General features: G+C 46.5%; 1 long non-coding RNA gene across 1 annotated transcript; it reads right to left on the minus strand.

Moving 5' to 3' along the window:
* Window positions 1-3624: 3624 nt before the first annotated feature.
* LOC140844042 (uncharacterized) lies at window positions 3625-11597 on the minus strand. Its single transcript, XR_012122170.1, has 2 exons — window positions 11163-11597; window positions 3625-6090 (listed from the first exon to the last, which is right to left on the minus strand). It is a non-coding gene; the product is annotated as an uncharacterized lncRNA (long non-coding RNA).
* Window positions 11598-11879: the final 282 nt, after the last annotated feature.

Here is an 11879-nt window from a genome sequence, read left to right on the forward strand (position 1 = left end):
CTCTATGTTATGATTGAGATTTTTGTACCTTCATTCCCTCACCCACCACACACTCCCATCCCCTCCCCTCCCACATCATAACAACCAGTCACTTCCCAGTGTCTGAGTCTACTGCTGTGTGTTAATTTTGATTTGTAAGTTGGTCATGGGGATATAGTACAGCATGGAGAACATAGTCATTGGTTCTGTAACATCTTCCTATGTTGACAGACAGTAACTACACTAGTGGGCATGAAGATTTAATAATGTGTGTAGCTGTTGAGTCACTGCTGTGTACTTGAAACCACTGTAAGATTGTATATCAACTGTAGTTCAAGAAAAGAAAGAACTTAAAATAGTAAGCACCTGGGATCAGATTCAAGATGGTATAATAGGAAGGCAGTAAGGAAACCTCCTCCCAAAAGCACCTAAGAAAGGAAAACACAGCAAATGTAACTAGACCTAGAAACGACATGAACACTGCAGAAAAGATCCCCTACATCTGAGGAAGAATAGAAGACCACACAGAAAAGGGTGAGGCGGCAAAGCTGAGATTGAGTGGGACCCAAGTCCTCCCTTGATAGCAGCCTACAGGCAGGAGAAAGAGGAATGGAGCACAGAGGGGATAGGAGCCCAGGAGTGCTGAACACCTGGCCCAGGAGATCTGCTCTGGCATCATAAGCCCACATTACTTTGTGTTCTGGTGATAATTGGGGCCAGACAACAGGGGCAGGTGGAATAATCTGGGAGGCTGAAACTCCAGCCAATGTGGAGGCCAGGCACACTCAAGTTCTGAGACCCAAAGCACAGGTGGCAGATTGAAAGATTTTCCAGCAGTGGGAGGGACATGAGAGGTGATGAGGGTTGGCTGGGACTCTCTCCTCAGAAGAAAGGGCAGGTGGAAGACACCTCCCCAGCCCTTCCTCAGCCCAAGAGATCAGGAACCCTTGGTAGCTCCAGACACTCCATGCCCCTTGCTGGCAATGCGTCCCTGAGGCACCTCCCTGTGTGCTGCTGGGAACCAACTCACTTGGCCCAGCAGCAGCATCAGACTTTGCTGCCTGGCAGGCAGAGGGAGGCTCTCCCAGCTTGCTTGGCTCCATTTCAGCCCAACCATAGAGGTGCCTGGAGGAGCAAGCCCCAAGAGCTCCTTCCTCCCTGCAGGTGTCCAAACCCAGTGCTGTGCAGCACATTGGTCCACCCATCCCATTAACCCTGCAGCTCCACCTTTGCTGCAGGCCAGGCAGAGTGCAGTCCCACCCACTGAGCTCAACAGGGGTTCCTGAGCTGATCACAAAGGCTGTCGCTCAAACAAACTTCCCACCAAGACTTAGACCACTACAGAAGCCAGAAAGAAAGGTGCCCTACCCATGGCACATGAACAACTGGGACCCCTGCAAGACAGAGCCAGGAACTAGAGAGTAAATAATCTTGTACTTCTGAGCACCATAGCATACCTTCTCCATAAAGCTATTACTCTTTAGACCAGAAAGCATAGCTGAGACATCTATTACAAAGGAACAAACACAGAATCACTGACAAAATGAGCAGAGGAACTTCATGTAATCAAAACTACAAAGAACCACAGAAAGAGGGCAAAATGAAACACAGATCACCAATCTTCTTGATAAAGATTTCAAAATAAAAGTCATAAACAAGCGCACAGATACACATAAAAGTATTCAAGATCTCAGGGGGACTTCAACAAAGAGAAAACCTGAAAAAGAACCACTCAGAGCTGAAGAATACAATATCTGAACTGAAACATACAATGGAGGAATTTAAAAGTAGATTAGATTATGTGGAGGAGACGGTAAGTGAAACAGGAATTAGAGAACAGGAAAACAAAGAAGCTGAGGAACAGAGAGACAAAGGGATCTCTAGGAAAGAAAAAACGATAAGAGAGCTATGTGACAAATCCAAGTAAAATAGTATTTGCATAATAAGTGTACCAGAAGGAGAAGAAAAATATGAAGGGCTAGAAAGTCTCTTTGAGGACATAATTGTTGGAAACTTCCCCAATCTGGGGAAGGAAATAGACACTCAGGTCATCAAAGTTCAGAGATCTAGCAGAAGGAACCCCAAAAGACAACACAAAGGCATATAATAATTAAAATGGCAAAGATCAAGGATAAGTAGTGAGTGGTGAAACAGCCAGAGTGAGGGAGGAAATTAATTATAAAGGAAATCCCATTATGTTACACACAGACTTCTCAACAGAAACTCTTTAGGCCAGAAGGGATTGGCATGATACATTCAATACACAGAAGGACCTCCATCCAAGAATCCTGTACCCAGCAAGATTAACATTTAAATTTGAATCAGGGATTAAACTATTTCCAGTAAAGAAAAGCTGAAGGAATTTGCCACCACTAAGTCAGTCTTACACATATGTTAAAGGGATTGCTGTAGGTGGAAATGACCCTAAGGTCATTTAGCATAGCTTTCACCACTGAAAATAAACCTGCAGTAAAGGTAGTAGACCAACTAATTACCAAGCAAATATGAAATCAAAACAAAACAAAAGATGCAAAATCAACTCTACACAAAATTCATCAAGGGATACACAAAAAGTGCAGACTATGATATCACACCTAATATGAAAAATGTGGAGAAGGAAGAATAAGGAAAAAAAGTACCTTCAGATTGTGTTTGAAATAGAGTAATCAGCAATTTAAGATAGATAATTATATAATAAAGAAGCTATCCTTGAAACTTTCATAACCACAAAGCCTAAGCTTACAATAAATACATACACCAGAATAAATTTAAAAAGAGAGAGAAGTCCATTACAACACTAAAGAAAACCACCAACAAGAAGAGATGAGTATAACAAAGAAAGGAACAGAGAGATTTAAAAAAACAGCAGAAAACAATAAAATTGCAATAAGTACATATCTATTAACAATCACTAAATGTAAATGGATGAATGCGCCAATGAAAAAACACAGAGTGGCAGAATGTGTAAGGAAACAAGACCCATCTGTATGCTGCCTACAAGATACTCATTTCAGACCCAAAGACATACAGAGACTAAAAGTGAAGGGATGGCAAAAGGTATTTCATGAAAATAATAGGGAGAAAAAAGCAGGAGTAGCAGTACCTAGACAAAATGAATTTCAAAACAAAGAAAGAAACAAGAGACAAAGGAGGGCATTACATAATGATAAAAGGGTCAGTCCAACAAGAGGATATAACCATTATAAATATTTATGCACTCAACAGAGGAGCACTTAAATACATAAAACAAATACTAACAGAATTAGAGGAGGAAACAGATTGTAACACATTTATTTAGGACACTTTAACACACCACCTACATCAATAGACAGATCAACCAGACAGAAAATAAGGAAGCAGAGGCACTAAACAATACATTAGATCAAATGGACTTAACAGATATCTACAGAACACTCCATCCAAAAGCAGCAGGATGCACATTTTTCTCAAGTGTACATGGAATGTTCTCTGGAATAGGTCACATACTAAGTTACAAGAACAGCCTCAATAAATTTAAAAAAATTGGAAGTGTATCAAGCAGCTTCTCAAGCCACAATGGTATGAAACTAGAAATAAATTAAAAAAGAGGGTACATGTCGCGTGCCCTGTCCTCGCCGGCAAGAACAGCATGCAACAACAGCAGGATTCTTCTGCAGAAAGCTTTATTCTTCAGCTCTTTGTGAAACAAATGAGTTGGGCAGGACCCAGAGGGGAAGGAGAGGCTTGCTTATATAGTTCTCATGCTCTGACCTGGTTGGTGCGGCTCCATATGCCTTATTAGCATAACCATTTGGTGGGTCTCATTGGTCCTTATGCCAAGGCGCAATTAGCATGTAGTTTAGTGGTGTGGGATGATTTGTCATTAGGAAGTTCGGGGCCTTCCGGCTGCCCTGCATTGGGCGCTATTTTCTGAGCGCGGCTGCCAACATCTCCCCCTTTTTTGTCTAACAGAAGCTCAAGGCGGAACTTGCCAGCAGAGGCGGAGACAGAGGCCTGACCTCCATCATACTTCCTGATGCCCCCTTTTTGGAGAGGGGTTCTGGGCATCTACCCCTATGCAGTCAGGCATGCCTCTCAGAGGGGTCCAAGACCTCTTGCAGTGCTTTGCCTCGCATCCTCTGGCTGGCGTTGGGACCGCTTGGTACAAAGGGTTTGGACCCTTTTTCTCAACCCTCTTGCACCATGAGCTTCTTAAAGAAAGCTGTGATTAAGCATTGAGGTACTCGGGCCTGGTGCAGTGCCACATGGGCTCAGGGTGCAAGAGCTACCTCAAGCTAAAGCCGAGCTTCCTTCTTAAGCATGTTGAGCCACACTTGGGGAGAGGCGCCAATGTCTATCGCCATTAGGGCTTGAGCAAGGATCACCTTGTCCTGCTTATGTTGGTTGCGGAGTCTGCATAACAACCAGAGTAAGAGCATGAGACCTCCAAGCAGGAACACGCCCATCCCAGCCATGCCCGCCCACTCCTTGACGTGGGAGAGAGCTCTGAGGAACCAGGAAGAGAGTCCTTCCGCTACGGAGATATCTAGACGGGTGGAGTTGATGTGGATAATTTCTCGCCGCAGCTCTTCTAGTGTCCCATCGAAGTCTTGGGACCAGTTTCCTGAAAGATACTGGGACAGGTCTCGTGACAGATTAGCTGCCCGTGTAAAATTTTTATATTGAATGCTAGTGATGCAGAGGGCACGATATTTCCGCTCACATCCCAATTGGGCCATTTGCCAGAGCACCTCCATTTGTTCCTCCACGAGATCTATGCGTTGATTGAGGATCATTATTCCTCCTTTCAGTTTGCCATCAAGTGTGGACTGTTGGTCCAGGGCAGAAGCTACTGAGGCTGCAAGGTTATTGAGCTCTGTAGCCGATTTGATGGAGGTGTCTAAAGCTATACCAGCGGCGGTGGCTGCGACCGCGGTCGCGGAGATCAGGAGCACTATGGCGGCTGTAACACCGAAATCGCGCCTTTCTCGAAACAGAGTCATGGTGTTAGGGGCGTCTACGGGAACAGGGACCCAACGGGGGATGCGGACTACCAAAGCATTGGTAAAGTTACGCGCATCCCAACACTGAGACAGAAAGCAGGTTTCATTGGAGCAGGAGTCAAAGCTACTATTGGATAAGATAAACAGAAATGGGGGGTATACGCATACTGGAGAAGGTGGAAAAAGGGAATTAGGTGACTCTGGACCTGATTTTGCTGAACACGTGTAGTTCTCGTTGTTATGGGTCATGATCATGTTCCAGTGTGCGCGCATGTGGTTATTCTCGCACCAAAAGGTGATATTTTTTACACCGATTCCCCCACCCTGGAGGGCGGAAAAGGGGGAGAGGTCGGTACACGAGCCATTGACTCCACACAGCATCCATTTATGGAAGGGGTTCATGCTCAGCTGCTGACGAAACTCGCCTTCGAGCACCTTTACTGGCCACCAAGCCTCATTGGCTGGCCGTCCCTCCATATCTGGGGAGATGGTAAACTCCTGCCTCTCAGTTGCCCACGTTACTACAGTTGACTGACAGTCAGTCCAGGGCCACAGCTCTCCCTCATAGTCGCCCACACAATGGGAGGCATATTTGGGTTGACGAGGCCTGTCGGTGGAATTGTTCCTGGGAGAGTGTACAAATGTGCCATTGATCCAGAGAACCATCTGGTGGATAGTCATGTTCTTATAGGACGGGCTCCCTTCCTTATTAGGCCCTTCAAATTTAGCTGACATAACGGGGAGGCTACTGGCCTCTAGAATTATGTCACTGAACCATCCGTATTTCCTCCGTTTCAGGGAGATACAGCCAGCTAGATTCTGAGTGGTGAAGCATAATGACCCATTAGTTACGAAGGATCGGTTTTCTCCCAGGGGAGCTACTAGGGTGTCTTTAACTAGGTAGGGCAAGTTCATACTAGAGTTGGTGGTGAAAAAGCGGGGAAAAACGGCTGCATTGAAATGGACAGGCATAGGCTTAGGAAAGGCAGACAGGATTCCCCATCTCAATACTCCCTGAGTCGGGGTCTCCAGTGTCAGGAGCAGGGTCAGGAGGTACAGCGAAGTCATCTCCTTTGTTTAGGACTTTCCTCGTTAGGCGCTCCGGGATCCAGAAGGGATTTTCTTCACCCTGGGGGAAAACACACACAGCTCCCCTGGATCTGATTATGATTGGATCCGGGCCCTTCCATTGGTTAGATAACACGTCCTTCCATTTTACTAGTTCTTGTGGGTCTTTTGGCCACTGATTATGGCGATCCGCTGCTGTATGGCCTTGAGCATCCAGATTCAAAAAATTTATAGTGAAAAGTGCTAGGGCTATGGCAGTTTTTGGTGTGGGGGGTATATCTTCAATTCCCCCTTTTTGTTTAAGTAAATAGGATTTGAGCGTGCGGTTCGCGCGTTCCACAATCCCTTGACCCTGTGGGTTGTAGGGAAGGCCAGTGATATGTTTTATCCCCATGTGATGACAAAATTGAGCAAATTTTGTAGAGGTATAGGCTGGGCCATTGTCTGTTTTCAGAATCTGCGGTAACCCCCATGCGCTCCAAGCTTCAAGGCAGTGCTGGATGACATGGGAAGCTTTCTCTCCTGACAATGGGGAGGCAAAGATGACTCCTGAACAAGTATCCACGGATACATGTACATATTTCAGTTTCCCAAAAGACGAAATATGCGTCACATCCATTTGCCAAACTTGTAAAGGCCTAATACCTCTGGGGTTGATCCCCACATGAGGTGCGGGAAGGAAGCTGCAGCAGTGTTGGCAGCTAAGGACAATGTTCCTAGCTTCGGCCCTGGTTATGCTAAACCGCCTGCGCAGCGTTTCGGCAGTGACATGAAACTGTGTGTGGAATTTTGAAGCTGTGGTGACAGGGTCTAGCAGGGGAAAGGCTATGCTTCTGGTTGCGAGGTCTGCCAGGTGGTTGCCTTGGGTCATAGGCCCGGGAAGGCCTGAATGTGCTCTGATATGAGTTATATACAAAGGAGATTGCCTATGAAGTAGTGCTGATTGTATCTGTTTGAACAAAGTGGCTACTGGGCTGGACGCTTTAATTAGCCCGGCCACTTCTAGAGATTTGACTGCATTAACTACATAACAGGAGTCAGACACAATATTTAAAGGTTCAGGAAAGATTTGTAGGACCTCTAAGACTATGCGACATTCCACTATTTGTGGAGTGTCAGGCGTGTAGCCTTTTGTCACAACTTTGCCATCATGGACATAGGCACCTGTGCCTGTCTTAGACCCGTCCGTGTAAACTGTTTTTCCATGAGGCAGCGGGGTTAGGCTAGTGACCCGAGGGAATACTAGGAGATGATTTTTGGCGAAGTTGATGAGGGGATGTTTAGGGAAATGATTATCAAAGGTTCCTGAGAAACTGTAAGCAAGTATGGCCCAATCATCGTTCATAGCACATAATACTTGTATCTGTTCTACGCTGTAAGGGGTTATAATTTTAGCTGGAGCCTCTCCGAAATGTGTCATGGAGGTTTTTACTCCTCTCAAAGCAAGTTTGGCCACGGCTGCTGGATAGTACTCTATTGTCCTAGCCTGAGAGGCTTGGGGATGAATCCAGATCAGTGGGCCGTGCTGCCATAAGACTGCTGTTGGCAGCTCTGGGGTGGGAAGGACACACAACTCAAAGGGTTCATTCGATTGCACTCTATTTAATTGTGCTGTCATCAAAGCCTGTTCTACTTTGCGAATGGCTTGTAATGCCTCAGGTGTGAGGGAGCGCGGTGACGTTAGTTGTGGGTCTCCTTCTAGGGTTTTAAATAGTGGAGTCAATTCAGTGGTGGGTATCTTTAAGTATGGGCGCAACCAATTAATATCCCCTAGGAGTTTTTGGAAGTCATTCAAATTTCGCAATTGATTATGTCTTATCTCAAGCTTTTGGGGGCAAATTACATCTGTGTAAATGGTTGCTCCTAGGAATTTGCTAACACTAGATTTTTGGACCTTCTCGCTTGCTATATTCAGTCTCCAATTTTCTAGGGATCTAGTGAGATCTATATATGCTTCTTCTATTTCCGCTGGTTGTGGGGAGCAAAGAAGGATGTCATCCATGTAATGGATGATCTTTAGCGTGGGATAGGTCTTACGAATTGGGTCTAGCGCTCGCTGAACGTACAGTTGACATATGGTGGGGCTATTTGCCATTCCTTGAGGGAGGACCTTCCACTGAAATCTGGCATCGGGTTGTTCATGGTTAATAGCTGGCAAAGTAAAAGCAAATCTTTCCCTGTCCTTGGAGCTTAGAGGTATAGAAAAGAAACAATCTTTAATATCTATTATGAGCACTTTCCATTCTTTGGGTAAGGCAGAGAGGAGTGGCAGTCCCCGTTGTACGGGTCCAAGCATTCTCATTTGAGCATTTACTGCTCTCAGATCATGAAGCAACCTCCATGATCCTGACTTTTTCCTGATTACAAATATGGGTGTGTTCCATGGGGACACAGAGGGTTCTAGGTGTCCCACTTGGAGCTGCTCTTGCACTAAGCAATGAGCTGCTTCTAATTTTTCAGAGGATAGGGGCCACTGAGGAACCCATACGGCCTCCTCTGTGAGCCAAGGTATGGGCATGGCATCTTCAATGGCCCCTATGAAAAACCCAGGCCGTGACGGTCATTCTTTACTTTGGGCAGGATGGGCTCTATGTGTCCCTGTTGGTGTTTCCCCAGCCCCTTGCCAGGGATGTATCCCATGTCCATCATCATGCCTTGGGCGGGGGTGGAGTATTCATTAATGAGTTTGAGGCCTAAGTCTCTCATGACATCCCTCCCCCATAAATTGACCGGTAGAGGGAGTACATAAGGGGTGACTGTACCCTCTTGTCCTTCAGGGGCTCGCCATTTCAATGGTTTGGCACTAATTGAAGGGCTTGACTCATATCCTAAACCTTGTAATGAATGTGAGGATTGGGTCACAGGCCACTTGGAGGGCCACCAGGTTGCAGAGATAATACTTTTATCTGCTCCAGTGTCTAGGATTCCCTCAAAGCTCTTTCCCTCTATTTGAAGAGTTAATTTTGGTCTGTCTGCTAAATCTAATACTATGAAGGCTGAATCCCAGTCAGAGGAGCCGAAGCCCCTTTCTCCCCTCTCCGTGTTGGTAGCAGGATAATTGGCGTGGAGACTAGGTAAAACTAAGAGCTGGGCTATGCGGTCTCCCGGGGATATAGGATAGATTCCTCTGGGAGCCGAACACATGATTTTTACCTGTCCTTCATAATCTTGATCTATGACTCCGGGATGAACTACCAGGCCTTTCAATGCAGCAGAAGAGCGCCCTAGGAGTAACCCAATGGTATTTGGTGGTAGGGGGCCTTTAAAGTCTGAAGGGATAGGCTGAACTCCCATCTGTGGAGTCAACACTATTCTGGTGGTGGCACGGATGTCCAATCCCGCGGAACCTGAAGTGGCTCTCCTTGGGGGGCCTGGTTGTTCCCGAATGACACTTGCGTGCTGGTTGCCCCATATATTTGCGGGCCCTGGTGACGGGGGCCCCTCTGGGCGTTTTTTGGCAACTCTAAGGGTTTCCCTTCTATATCTTTAATAGACCGGCACTCATTAGCCCAATGCCTGCCTTTCTTACACTTAGGGCACAACTCAGGGGTCTTTTGGGTTGTTTGTTCTGAAGCTGGGCTCCTACACTCTCTCTTTATATGTCCTAATTTCCCGCATTGAAAGCATTTGATACTTCTGTTAGTGATCCTGGCTTGTTTGTGGCTCTGTAATATGGCCGCGGCTAGGCCCGCATTGGTGAGTGGCCCTCCTATTTCTCTACAGGCTTTCAACCAGGCATGTATCCCTTTTTGTTTCCAGGGTGTTATCGCCTGTCTGCATTCCTTGGTACATTGTTCAAATACTAATTGCTCCACTAGGGGCATTGCTTGTTCCTGATCTCCAAATATTCTGCCTGCGGCCTCCATCATACGAGCGACAAAGTCAGAAAATGGCTCGCTCAGCCCCTGAATAATTTTTGTCAAATTGCCTGATACTTCTCCTTTGTTGGTGAGGGCTTTCCATGCCTTGGCGGCGCACGTGTTTATTTGTGCGTATACCTGTAAGGGGAAGGCGGTCTGGTCAGCTACCCACTGTCCTTGGCCCGTCAGCATATCATATGACCACGCAGGCTGTCCTTCGGCCGCGTTTGCGCGTGCCTGGGTCATGCTGATATCATGCCACAATGCCTTCCATTCTATGTATTGCCCCATACTAGAAAGGCATGCCTTAGTTACATATTGCCAGTCTGCGGGTGTCATGGCTGTCTCTGTTAATCTCTCAACTTGTGCTATGGTATAGTTAGCACTGACTCCATAAGCCCGAACGGATTCTGCTAACTCCTTAACTTGTTTATGGCTCAGGGGCTGGTGAGAGCGTACGCCATTATCCTCAAATACAGGAAACATTTGTCTAATTGCCTGAAGAGTATCTGGGTGGCAAAAGGAGAGTGCGCCACTCACGTAAGGTGGCGGGGCAAAGGGCGTCGGGGGACACCCTGCTTTCATTTTTTCCTTGGTCCGCTTTTCAACTTTGCTGGTTCCCTTACTTCTACACTCTGCGGTTTTATTTTCTTCCCCTTCCTCTGCGGACGTTAATTCCTCCTCAGATTCCCTATTGGAGAGTTGGAGGTCCCTCAACTCTTTCCAGGGGTATTTACTATTTTCTCCGAGGCGATCGTCACTCGCTTCTCGGGGCTCTTTCGCTTTTGCCCTAGGCGGGCTTTCTCCCTCACTCTGAGGTTTCTTTACCTTCGTTTTTGTGGCCTTTTTTCGGCCGCGCGCGCTCTCTGTTTCCCGTTCCGTTTCTGACATGCTCTCTTGGATATCTGTCAATGCTCTCTGACCTTCTTTTATTACCTTTTCACATCTCTCATCTTGCAGACAAGCTCTAATCAGTTTCCAGAGGGGCCTGGTGCCTCCCCTCAGGCTACCCTCCTCCTCCTCTCTATCAAGATCTTTCCCCAGTTTGTCCCAGCTCGGGATTGAGAGGGACCCTGAACAAATGAACCAGGGGGCCACACGGTCTATCTCCTTCACAAAAGATCCTAAGACTTTGCTGGAGACCTTCAAGTTTCGCTCTTTGAGAGCTGTCTGCAGCGCCGTGACTAATGACGGTGCATTCCCCATGGTGCCTCCTTATTTACAGAGAACCATCAACCATCATCCTAAAAAGCAGGGGCCTCTCGGAACTTACCCCTCCGGGCTTTCTTCTGACCTGCAGTTCTGAATCCTCTCCAGATGTCTGAAGGGTCCTCCCTGTGCCGGTGATGTTCTGGTTCCCGGGTTTCGGCACCACTTGTCGCGTGCCCTGTCCTCGCCGGCAAGAACAGCATGCAACAACAGCAGGATTCTTCTGCAGAAAGCTTTATTCTTCAGCTCTTTGTGAAACAAATGAGTTGGGCAGGACCCAGAGGGGAAGGAGAGGCTTGCTTATATAGTTCTCATGCTCTGACCTGGTTGGTGCGGCTCCATATGCCTTATTAGCATAACCATTTGGTGGGTCTCATTGGTCCTTATGCCAAGGCGCAATTAGCATGTAGTTTAGTGGTGTGGGATGATTTGTCATTAGGAAGTTCGGGGCCTTCCGGCTGCCCTGCATTGGGCGCTATTTTCTGAGCGCGGCTGCCAACAGGTATACCAAAACCAGCATAGACACCACAAAACAAGACAATTATAGAACAATATTCTTGATGAACATAAATGCAAAAATCCTCAACAAAATATTAGCAGATGGAATTCAAAAATTAAAAGGATCCATAATGAACATGTGGGATTTATTCCAGGGATGCAAGGATGGTACATCATTCATAAACCAATCAATGTGATACACCACATTAAAAAAAGAAGAATAAAAACCATCTGATCATCTCAATAGTTGCTGAAAATACACTGACAAAATTCAACACTCATT

Source organism: Manis javanica, chromosome 10 (genome assembly GCF_040802235.1).
Source record: "Manis javanica isolate MJ-LG chromosome 10, MJ_LKY, whole genome shotgun sequence".
Classification (NCBI taxonomy): Eukaryota; Metazoa; Chordata; class Mammalia; order Pholidota; family Manidae; genus Manis; species Manis javanica.